The following is a 12964-nucleotide window of genomic DNA, read 5'->3' as shown; positions in this document are numbered from 1 at the left end:
CAGAAAGGCACACAGTTGTGGGATGTTATCCAAATACCCCAAATTGTATAGGGGAAAAATTGTGCCCAATGAATGATCACTCAAATGGGAAAACTACAATAGCACACAAGAAATTCATTGGAGGACACAACTAATATGTTCAAAAGCTGATATCACCAAGACTCCTTGAGGCTTGACTTTATCCTCAATTGTCAGCTGAATTCCTACTTCATATTTCTGCAGCCTGCAGCATCAAATGCTAATTTCTCTTTTATTAGTAGTAAATATAAGTTTAATGTACAAATGCTAAATCTTCATTAGAAATGCTGTGATGCTTATGTATAACCTTGTGGCTCGGGCAGTGGGCCTTGACTGGCCACCTAAACTGGTCAGTTTAATGCATATTTCTGTTTTCTATCCATTACATGTAAGTGCTCATAAAGTTACTTAAAGATCCATCTGTTCATGGGACGTGGCTCTATAGGGAAGTCGAATGTGACGGAAGTGCCAGTGATGGAAGGAAAGGAAACTAAAGTATTCTGGTGTGTGAGGGTCAGGGAGCATGCTCCTCCTGTGTGTTTTCTCTAGTGCTTGCGGTTGTTTATTTGACTCTTGAGGTGTCTCTAATCTCATAGTCAGTAGAAACAGAATGCTTCGTCTCCAAAGCAAATGCTGAATCTAGCTCATGAAAGTATATCAGTATTGAAAGAGGCAAGAAAAAAAAAAAGCAAAAGATTTTTCCTAGTTGCTAAAGGACACATCTGGAAACTGTAATTGGAATCACGAAGTAAATTCCCTGTCATTACTTAAAGAGAACAAGGTGAAGATGAAATGGTCCTTTGCCTCCTAATTCGATGACTCTGCAGGGATGGACGTCTGTCCTTTGCATGAAGACTGTTCTTGCCTCCTTCCCTGTAGCTAATTCTCACATCACAGCCTGGAATGGACCAAAGCTCTACTGTGTCTTGGCCTTCTTCTACTCTCCGGTCATTGAGTATAAGCAATTCCCAGAGTAGCAGTGCAGGAAAACTCCACTGTACATTTGAGGTTGGTTTGTCCGTTTCTCTCCATAGGCGGAAATGGCCTTGCTTGTAATGGATGAGGAAGAGGCCAGCAAGAAACACTTCAACTATGACAAGATTGTAGAGCACCAGAATCTGAGCAAAAAGAAGAAGAAACAGCTTATGAAAAAGAAGGAGTTACCTGAGGATGACTTTGAGGTAACCGGCAGCACAAGTCATTAGTCGTTATTAGCAGCTTTTTGTTGTTGTTGTTTTGGTTTTTTTTTTTTTTTTTTTTGAGACAGGGTTTCTCTGTGTAGCTTTGTGCCTTTCCTGGCACCACCACCGCCCAGCTCATTATTAGCTTCTTGAAGGTGGAATTCAATATAAAGTCAGCTCTGGCCAGGTGTGGTGGTACACGCCTTTAGTCCCAGCACTTGGGAGGCAGAGCCAGGCAGATCTCTGTAAGTTCAAGGCCAGCCTGGTCTACAGAGTGAGATCCTGGACAGGCACCAAAACTACACAGAGAAACCTTGTCTCAAAAAACCAAAAAAAAAACAAAAACAAAAACAAAAAAGTCAGCTCTGGATATATAAATTAGGCATGAACTTGCCCTTGAAAAGCCCTTCTCAAGGGCCCATAATGGTGACAAAGCAACTGTTCTTTAATCTAACACAGTTCATCCCAGAGTGGAGCACATCACTGTTTGAGCTCCAGGTGAGATAGTTACCTTTAATTTGTAGCTGTGTTGTAACAAAAATCTGTGGCCTTTAAATGTTAAAACCAAAAGCTGTGATGTTCATGCTATGAGAGGTCAGCTGAGCATGGGGGGTCCACATGACATTGGGTTCACTCTCACTGTGTATAGTAGACAACATGGTGAGCAATGCTTTTTAATTTCTGTGCATCACATTGCCTGTCCTCCTCAGTTTTCTTCTTACGGTGAGTGAGTGGTCCTAATGGCCATACACATGAGTTTGAGCCCTCCACAGAAAGCTTTAAAATATCCACTAGGAATTACTTAACAGTTTCCATTAGTGAACTTGGAAGAAAAGATGGGTGAGTTTTGAATTTGGTCAAAGTGGAGGGAAGGACATAGCCTTCTTCATAGCATGGAGAAGGATTACAAGGCCACTATTGCTCTACCTTTTCATATATGCTTCTGTTCCCATGAAGTTTCTGATTAATTGGTTTTCTAATGAAAAAAGCAAAGAATATTTTTTTAATTATGAGCTGTACCCTCACACTTAAATAACCATGCTTAAAATATTTTTTATGGAGCTGTGATATGGCCCAGCAGGTAGTAGCACTTGCCACTACTAAGACTTAGAACCTGAGTTCAGTCCCTGTATTCCACATAGTGGGAGAACTGACATCCTCATTTTGTCCTCTCACCTCTACACAACACACAAATAACTTTTTTTTTCATGAGGGCTGTGGAGATGGATCACTGGGTAAAGAACTTGCTGAATAATCATGAGACCTGAGTTTGGATCCCAGCACCCACATAAAAGCTAAGAGCAGTAGCATATGATTATAACCCCAGGGCTGTGGGGGATGGAGACAGGCCAATCCCAGGGGCCTGCTGACAGCCAGCCTACCCAGGTGATGAAGCTCTAGTATAGATGAATTTCTAAACTGTCTTATTAAATAAGAAACATGGAGCCAAATATAGGGGTGAAAGCCTTAGAGATCAGGGAAATAGTGAGAGCCACCAACCTTACCTCTCCAGCTCTCCAGCTACCAAAAGGGCCACTTCTTATCTAACCTGCACCTTTATTGCCTTGCTGTTCTGCCCTCTCATTGGCTCTTAGCCCAGCTACCTCACTTCTTGCCTGTCTGTACAGACCTCTAGGTCTCTATGGTTGGTACTGGGATTAATGACATGTGTCACCACGCTTGGCTGTTCCCTAGTGTGTCCTGGAACACATAGAGACCCCGCCTTCCAAGTGATCAGATTAAGGACATGTGCTACCATTGCCTGACTTTTGTGTTTATGGCTTGCTATGTCCTCTGATCTCCAGCCAAATTTTATTTATTAACATACAAATAAACTATCAACACATTTTAGCACAAACAAAATATCACCACACTCCACCTTCCATGAAAGAAACTGTCTCAAAATATAAAGTAGAGAGCAATAAAGGAAGCTACCTGTCATCAACCTCTGGTCTCTACATGCAGGCACAGGCACCTGTACACATACACATGCACGCACACAGAATTTTCATGAGATTGCCTTTGTTGTTCTTGGTATCCTGTCTGTTGCCATCACTGTAACTAAGTAAAGCTATGATCCGTCTCCAGTAGACTCAGGTTTTTCTTTGTTGTTCATTACTAAGCCTGGCTGGATTGAAGGGTACACTTTTCAAGGTAGAACCATAATGCTTTTTGTAGAAATGGATAAGTTTGGGGTTTGTATCTTACCAGATCTTGGACTGGAGGGTGGATTTCTTTGCTCCCCCTTCCTCACCCCCACACATGGTTCCAGGGTGATTGAACCTGGCACTTTACACAGGTTTAGTAAGCACTCTACCATTGAGCAGCATCTGCAACTACCATTTTGCATTATATTTTGAAACAGCTGCCCAAGGTGGCCTTGAATTTGAAATCCTTCAGAGTTAGCCTCCTGAGTAGCTGGGATTACTGCCCAGTACTACCTGGTTTAGCTAGTAGCTACTTTTTTTTTTTTTTTTTTTTTTAATACCAAGTGTAAAATTTCTTAAAATTACATAGAGTGCAGTGACTGCTTAAACTCAGGCAGTTAGACAGTGTCCCAATTGACTTATTTATGATGGATAGAAGTCAATCTTATGCTAAGCAAGGAGAGAAGCCTTGGGAACTACTTCTCTAGTCAGTCAAAGTAATTATCCCAAGTTAGAGACCACTATACACATGGGCCACTATTCTTCTCTTTCAGATAGATTGGTTTGGGGGAAGAGAACAGCAGCACACCCTGCACATCGTGGCTGAAGGGCAGGCCTTAAGATTCCATTGAGTCTACCCTGGACGTGGTGGCACATTCCTGTAATCCCAGCTCTCAGGAGGCCTAGGCCAGGAGGATCCTGTGTTCAAAAGCAGCAAGTTCCAGTCCAGCCAGGAATTAAAAGACAGACTTTGTCTCAAATAACAAAGTAAAAATCTCTTTGAAATTGTAGAAATGGTTCTAATGTCTCATTGCATAGTGCACACACTTGTTTATTAATAACCAACAGCTTTTTGCCTCTATTTACCTATTTGTTCCTTTTGGATTTGCAGGTAAATGTTAGTGACACACGGTTTCAGGCAATATAAACTTCCCACTTGTTCAATTTGGATCCCTCTGACCCTAATTTCAAGAAAACAAAAGCTATGGAAAAAATTCTGGAGGAGAATGCCCAGCAGCGAGAACACAAAGAAGAGCTAGTTACTCAAGCAGTAGAGGGAGCTCAGCGGGACACAGGAAAGCCGGCACAGAAGCGGCCCATAGACCCTGCCTTGTCTTTGCTGATTAAATCCGTGAAGAACAAAACAGAGTGATTCCAAGCCAGAAATAAACAGAGAGTCAAATAGCTGGGTGCTGTCTCTGTGATCTCCTCAAGTACACAGAAATAGTATAAGGAGTAATGGGAATGAAGCCACTTTTCTAGAGTATGAAAAAATATCTTATTTCAAGGAAATTTTTGTTACTTTTAATTAAGATCAAGTAGAGATTCAAATTTAATTGGTTTGAATTTTTTTTTTCAGTACTAGGAATAAAATCTAGCCCATATGCACTAGACTAGTATTCTCCCATCAAGCCACATCCCAGCCCTTGGTTTGAGACAGGGTCTTGCTATGTAGCTCAGACTGGCTTCAAGCTCACATCTTCCTCTTAATCTGAGTTATGAGATTCCAGGCCAGAACCACTCCTTGATTTAAGGGTTCCTGAGAAGCTCAACTCTTGAGTGGATATGATACAGGAAAAATGAGGTATCCTTTGAGTCCACAGGAACTTTCTTCTTGCTTCAAGTAGGCCTCCCAGGGGCTGGGATGCCAGACACTCGGGTTCACATAAAACTCTGACTGAGTCAGTGACTTCCAAGTTATTATCTGATGAATTCAAAAAAGGAAGTTCACAGAATACAGAGGGTGACTTAGAAGTTTGTTGTTGATTCGTAGCTGGGAACTCAGAGAAATCAGAGCTCTTGTCTAGAAAGAGTGGGTCCCAGGAAATGAGGTACCATTGAGCTGGTAGTCTGGGGTCTTTTTAGAAGGCTGGTGGCAGACACTGGGGCGAGGCAGGGGGAGGCAGTCTGTCCATCCACTTGGCCCACACACAAGGTGTCAGGATATCCTCTGAGTTGTTACATCCTCACTTTTAGCATCTGGGCAGGGTTAGGACCAAGGAACCGAGGACCAGAACTCCCTTTGAGCATTCCTGGCCTTGGACAAAGACTCCAAATTGCTACTTGGGATCCCTGCTCCACCTGACCAGCTTCTACCTCAGGTTCTCATCAGTTTCATTAGTTTTATGTTGTTTGTTTTCTTTCTTTTAGAACCTTTGTCTCTAAGTTACTGCTGAAACTGTAAAGTCTCCTTTTACTAGTGAAGCAAATAGTTGAGCACTCTGGCTCCTTTTCTCTTTTTCTTTTTGTTTATTTGTTTGTTTGTTTGTGTAGCCTAAGCTATTCTGGAGATATCCCCAATAAACCTTTCTACCCATGTAAAACTTAAGTTCATTGGTTTCACTGTGCCCTTGTTTACAGTTATATCTTCTTATAAAATTATTAGTTTTATATACAGGTGAAGTCTACTTATTAAATGGGTTTCTGTGGAAGGTGGGAGGGTTTAGTTGATATTATCTCCCTTTATATATAGTTAGTTAGTTAGTTAGTTAGTTAGTTAGTTAGTTAGTTAGTTTTTCGAGGCAGGGTTTCTCTGTGTAGCTTTGTACCTTTCCTGGAACTCACTTTTTAGCTTTTTAGACCAGGCTGGCCTCGAACTCACAGAGATCCACCTGGCTCAGCCTCTGCCTCCCAAGTGCTGGGATTAAAGGCATGTGCCCTCCCCACTACTTTTTTTCAATCTCTTCTAAAATAAAGAATACTTCTCAACTTATATAAGATCAGTATATCATTGATACCTGTGGTGGTTTGAATGTAATTGGCCACCACAATCTCATAGGGAGTGGCACTATTAGATGTAGCTTTGTTGGAATGGGTATGGCCTTGTTGGGAGGAAGTGTGTCACTGTGGGGTGGACTTTGAGGTTTCCAGTGCTCAGGATACCACCAGTGTCTCATTCGACTTCCTGTTGCATATGAGATGTAGGGCTCCCAGCTATTTCTCTAGAACCAAATCTGTCTACCTGCTGCCATGCTTCTTGCCATGATGATAAGGACTGAACCACTGAAACTGTAAGTGAGCCTCCTCAATTAAATGTTTTCTTTATAATAGCTGCCATGGTCATGGTGTCTTTTACAGCAATAGGAACCTTAACTAAGATAATACCGAAAACAGACAGAACAAATCCAATCACATGGTAGGCTTGTTAGTACACAGCAATGTAGCTAGGTTCTGTCTTTGAAACCCAGGCTATCTAGGTATACATGGAAAGAATACCAGGCCCCTGCTAGAGTAGAAAAGACTCCTGGTCAATGGAGTGGAGTCTTCGACCTGGGTGGAGACATAACATCCCAGTTCAATTACTGTGGCTAAGGGGGGACTCCTAGGAAGCCATACTAAGAGATGGGCATTAGTGTACATTTTCTTCCCAGAACCCCTACATCTAGTTCAGTAGTGTACAGGCAGCCACTCTGGGTTGTGAATAAGCCTCTTTTCTGAATTATTCAGAAAAGTATAACTTGTCCCTTTCCTCTAAACCTTTGTAAGCAGGCTTTCCTTTCTGAAATAAGAAAAGCATAGGAAATCACAAAGAATTCACAAGAATCAATTCTATTTCTGTAGATACAAAATGGTTTGGTAATTTTTTTATAAAATATACGTGCAATTACCACTCAACTAGTCAGTTGTGCTCTTGTGAATTCTTTGTGATTTCCTATGCAGATAACAATGTCATTCACAAATAGGAGCTGCATTTTTCCTTTCCAGTCTGTGTACTTTTCTTACTTCAGGGACTAGAACTTCCAGTATTGCACTGAAGGAGTGGTCTGTGTGGCTGTCTTTGGCTTGTTCCTTTTAGAGAAGAAGTATTGTCTTTTACTGTTTTTTTGTTTTTGAGCTGAGGATCGAACCCAGGGCTTTGTGCTTGCTAGGCAAGTGCTCTACCACTGAGCTAAATCCCCAACCATCTTTTACTGTTAAGTGTGATGCAGCTTTTTATGGATGGTCTTCACCATCAGAAAGCATGTGTGTTTTCTCATTTTACCAGCCAGACAGACAGAAAGTTATTTCTAAATACCCTCAGATAGAAAAAGTCCAGCACTCACCCCCTCTGTGGATTTTCTTGCCTTACCCTGGTGGTGGCCTTGGAGCAGGCTCTCCATAGGCGCCTGATACTTGGTCACTATTGCTTGCTCTTTCATCCTTAGCTCATTTAATAAAAATACCAGCACAGAGCCATTAGAACCTTTGTGGACCATATTGCCCTCCCACTTTCCTGAGGCAAGGTCCACATAGTCCAGACTGTAGGATCTTGAGCCTCTGATCCTCCTGCCTCTACTTCCCAACTCCTGGAATTACACATGTGACCCACCATGCCCAGGACATGCAGCACTGATAAACCAAACTCCAGGTCTCCTGCATACTAGGCAAACACTGTTAATTGAGCTAAATCCCCAGCCCCATTTCTCCATGTTATTAAGGCAACCTTTTCAAACTGATCAAACTAATGGCAACTTGCACTTACTGGACCAGAACGCTTAGAAACAGCAAGGATGTGGGCACCGGTCAAGGCAAGTGAGACAAACGCCCCTAGAAAGCAGCTGCGCCTCTGGTGTGCTGGTGTGCCTGCCATTTTGGTTCCAAACTATTCTCAGCATCTTTGGGTTCACATCATCACCTTCCTCCAAACATTTATACAGGAGCAGCTGCCAGACTCAGGCACATGGGAAATGAAGAGTGTGTGAGAGATTCTGTGCCAAGCCTTAAGTGTGGGTTCTACATTGCCCGAAATCTGCCAAGCGGTGGAGGCATGTCCGATCACATGCATCCAGGGATCAAGCCTGCCAGAGTAGTCTAGTGATGGAGCCTTGTGACCTGAGGTCTCTAGGGGTCGTACTTAGAAGTCTGTGGGCGTGGCAGAGAAAGATGTCCTGCCACAGTTTTAATTTGGATAACTGGCAAAAGTCTTGAAATAGACCAAGATCTAATCTAGAAAAATATAAGAAATAATTGTGAACAAACCCTTTTATTAATATAAGGACGATGTTAGGTGAATGGACTTTATTTTAACAGGTAATGATCCTTCAGTGTTGATTTCTTTATTTGAGGTCTGGATTTGATTATATGGGAGAATATCTTTACCTTGAAGAAACACTAAATGATCTAGGAGCATGGATCATTGCATAAAAAGCTGACTCTAATATGATTTAAAAGTGTGTGTGTGCGCGCGCGCGTGCACACCTATATGTATGCCACTGTATGTGTAACTGTGAGTGTGAGTGTGTGTGTGTGTGTGTGCTGTTTTTCAGCTTTTCTGTAAGTCTGAGGTCATTCTGAAAAACAAAGGTTTTGGTTAGTGTTGTTTCTGTTTACAAAAAAAGGTGGAGATTTCAAGCCCAAGGCCTCATGAATACTAGACAAGTGCTCTAACACTGAGCAAGAGCCCCAGACAAAAAATCATTTTTGAAATAGTCTAGACTCTTAAGTTTACAGGTGAATGTGATTGGGCCAGTTGGGGTCCACATTATTCACTATCAGCTGTGGTTAGCAAGACCAGAATCTGGATCTCCAAATAGTTTCATAAACAGACTAGGTGCTGGAGAAACTATCCGCAGATAATGGAACTTATCTTGCAGAGGACTCCATTTAGTTCCCAGCACACACATGGTGGCTCAACACAAGCTGTGTCATCAGTTTTATCACCTTCTTCTGCACTTCTCAGGTACTGCCTGCATGTGAGCCACATACATACATGCAGACGGACACTCCTTCATACACACACAATACAAATAAATAAATCTTCAAACACAGAGAGACCAGAAAAATGCTGCATTTGATATGTACTGCAAAGACAATACACTCAGTGGGTTGGATTTTTTTAAAAATATTTTGTGACTTGTCATTTTCAACCTTTAATCATGTTAATTCTCTATCTCTTCTCTTCCTTTGAGATGGGGAGAGGGCCATGGGATTAGAAATATGAAATGCAACAAGAATCCAAGACCAATGTCAGGAAAACACCAGCATGGAACTCTATGTTCTAGTCACCTTGCGACCAGCTCTGCTCTACAAATGAAATCCCAGTTCAGATGCAGATGATGTCTGATCTCAGTCTCTGCCACAGACAGATAACCCAACAGCAGACCTATAAGATGAATTGCTAAGTGGTCTTATATATTAGGGTGCACAATATATTGGGGGACACAATATATCACCACACAGACCCTTTTAGCATACCGAGCAGAACAAGCAGGGCAAACAAGTTTCATTAACACATAGCACTCTGGCATGCATGGGCAGTCTTCCTATTACTCCCTCCCCTCTTTGTTTTCTTGAAGAATTTCCTTCCTGTCCTCTGGGAGTCCTGGACACTGCTGGACAGCAATAGTTTCCCCAAATGGCTTTTCTACAAACCCATAGTCTTTTCAGTTGCCATAGTTGATCACCACTAAAGTGTAAAATTATGTGATATAATCAAGTGTAGCAATTAAGAATTACACAAGAAATTTCCTTTTAAAGATAGAAAAACCTAGGAGAAGATGTAGCCTGGTCTGTTCAATGCTTGCCTAGAAAGCAGAAGGCCCTGGCTCTATTTCAAGAGTCACATAACCCTGGGCAACTTTGGTTGAATGCTCATGATCCCAGCACTCAGGAGGTGGAGGCAGGAGGATCAGAAGTTCAAGGTCATCTTCAGCTACTTATAAAGTTTGAGGGTGGCATGGGCTACATGAAACCAAGGAAAGGAGGAAGGAAGAAAGAAAGGGAAAGAAGAAAAGAAGGAAGGGAGGGAAGGAGAGAGGGATGAGGGGGAAGTCCATCTAAATATGGTGTTTTATACCTGCAATCCTAGTAACTAGTAGGCTGAGGCAGGAGGATAACCACATATTTCAGGCCAGCTTGGGCAACCTAGCTAGTTCCTGACCAGCATGGTCCACAGAATAAGAATCAGTCTCAAATAAACAATGAAAAGGGTGCAAATATTGATTAGACTCATTTAAGAGCCTAATTTAGTAAATGGTGTAGAATAATAAAAACTTTCTTCATATATTAGAGCTAGGAGCTAGTGAGAGATACTACATGATGGCCACAGCCTCTACCATGCAGACAATAACACTTTAACTTATGTCACAAGGACAGATATCTGACTCTTGGTGCTGATCATTTAGTTGGTAGGGTTTAAAGGCTAGGAAGACAGCTGTCATGGTTGAAAGACCTTTACATAAACTGGCTGTGGTTGACAGTTCTGAGATTTTCTCTTTGTTCTTTAAAATTCCAAGATTGGTCAGCCCATCTGTTCTCCTTGAAGAAGGTTCATGACAGGGGGCATTACACTGGTGGAGGTGTATGGCAAAAAGACGTGATGACCAGGGGCTCTCCTGGCCTTGAATGCATCTTCATGTTATGCTGACCCCACCCCCACCCCACCCCAAATCTCATCTTTTGTAATTGGACCTTCCTTTGGCCTGCCAGCTCACAAATAATGACATGGAGACTTATTATGAAAGCTCAACCTTAGCTTAGGCTTCTCCCTCTGACTCATAACTTAAATTAACCCATATTTTTATTAATCTATGTTCTACCATGTGGCTTTTACATCTATCCCATCCATTCCACATCTGGCTGGCATCTCCTGATTATCTCCTCTTCCTCTCTGTCACAGTAAGTCCCACAACAATCTTTGGTCAAAGCTGAGTCTCAATACAGGGTGACTTTAAAGATATTAGATTGAATGGGAACAAAGATGTATGTTGGTAGGATAGTGAATAGCTTATGCATTCAAAGCAAGGGTCAATAGCCTGCAGGATGACAGAACTGAGGTGCCTCTTCACAGGAGCTGTGAAGTTTTCTTTTCTTTTGAGACAGGATCTCTCAACCTAATCCTGGCTGTCCTGGAGCTCACTATATAGACCAGGCATCCTCAAACTCACAGAAATCCTACTTCTGCCTCCCAAATACTGGGACTAACGGTGTATGCCACCACAAGGGGCCAAGAACCTTCCAAAGTTGTCATGGTGCAGTGTTCCAAGGGCAGAGTACATAATCAGCCCAGTCTGGGGCAAGTGATTCCATCTGCCCTCCACCCTTTCCCTCTTCCCAGCTCTTACGCAACCCTGTTGGTTGTGGGAGTGTAAGTTTGGATCTAGTTACAGAAAAGGGCAAGAAACCAAGCTGACTAATGAGGAGAATTACTAAGGATGATGTGCCATATGAACAAGCCAGGGATGGACAAAAAAAAAAAAAAAAAAAAAAAAAAACCAAGGAAAAGCAGCTCTAAAGAGCTGCATCACCTTCCGCTGGCTGAAGCGCTGTGGGAGGAAAATGGACTTGCAAAGAGCTGAAGACAGAAGGCGCCCCTGAGCAGCAGCTCCCTGGGGGAACTGCTTGTGAAGAGGAAAAGAAAGTATTTATTGAGTGTCTACCAAATGATCCTTGGAAATTTATTTATTTATTTATTTATTTTGTTTGTTTGTTTGTTTGTTTGTTTGTTTTTCGAGACAGGGTTTCTCTGTGTAGCTTTGCGCCTTTCCTGGAACTCACTTGGTAGACCAGGCTGGCCTCAAACTCACAGAAATCTGCCTGCTTCTGCCTCCCGAGGGCTGGGATTAAAGGCATGCGCCACCACTGCCTGACCAGAAATTTATTTTTATTGAGAGCCTGCCACATTAGTTAATATTTATTGAGTATCTGCAAAGTAGAGCCTGAGCTAGAGAAACTGAGTCAGTGAACTAGGCTGGGAGGTCACTGATGAAGCTTTGGGCTGTAATGTCCTCTTGAAGCCATGTGTTGATTGCTGATTGCTGCTGCAGTAGGTGAGATGTGACAGGAGGAAGTTATGTCATTGGAAGAGTTCCTGTGAAGTTGATATTGGGCACAAGTTCTGTGTTATCATAGGCCCAAAGTGATGAAGTCAAGTGACCATAGACAAAACCTTTCAAACCAAGAGCTGAAAGTAACCTTTTCTCCCTTTAAATGAACTGTCTCGGGAATTTTGTGATGGCAATGGAAAGCTATGTGCACAGTCACACAGGAACTCAAGTCAATGCCATCATGTGAGACTAACTACTGCTGACATGCTTGCAAATAGACATTTAGAAAATCAAGCATCAGAGAGAAACAAGATGGGCAGTGGGAGGGCGCAGTGGATGACTTGAGTTCAACTCCCAGTACCACATGATAGAAACAGAAAACCAACTCTGACAATTAGTCCTCTACCCTCTACACACATGCTGTGGCACCCACACCCACACAAAAATAAAAATGAATGAAAATTTTAATTGTTTATGACGGGTCCCACTAACAGCTCCCCTGACAGAGGTTTGTCCATCTCTGTCCTAAAGGTGCTGAGATTAAAAACATGCACCACCACTGCCATGCCCAGTATAACAAATGTAGATTGGGAAGGGTGGGAGGAGAGGCAGAGAGGGAAAGAGGGAGAGATGCAGATGCTGGTGATCCCAGCACTTGGAAAGTGGAGGCAGCCATAGGATCAGGAGCTTGAGGCCATCTTCAGCTACACCATGAGTTCAAAGCCAACCTGAGCTACATGAGACTCTGTCTCCACAAACAAACAAACAAACACAGACTAAAATAAGAGATAAGGCAAGTGTGGTTTGAATGACAATGGCTCCCATAAGCTCACATATTTGAATGCTTGCTTGGTTCCCATTTGATGCAGCTGTT

General features: G+C 42.4%; 1 pseudogene; it reads left to right on the top strand.

Annotated features, from left to right (window-relative positions):
- Positions 1 to 5741, top strand: part of LOC118581835 — a 28336-nt pseudogene extending 22595 nt beyond the window's left edge.
- Positions 5742 to 12964: the final 7223 nt, after the last annotated feature.

Source organism: Onychomys torridus, chromosome 4 (genome assembly GCF_903995425.1).
Source record: "Onychomys torridus chromosome 4, mOncTor1.1, whole genome shotgun sequence".
NCBI lineage: Eukaryota > Metazoa > Chordata > Mammalia > Rodentia > Cricetidae > Onychomys > Onychomys torridus.
Note: the sequence above shows the minus strand (reverse complement) of the source record. Positions and strands in the feature narration are given on the sequence as shown.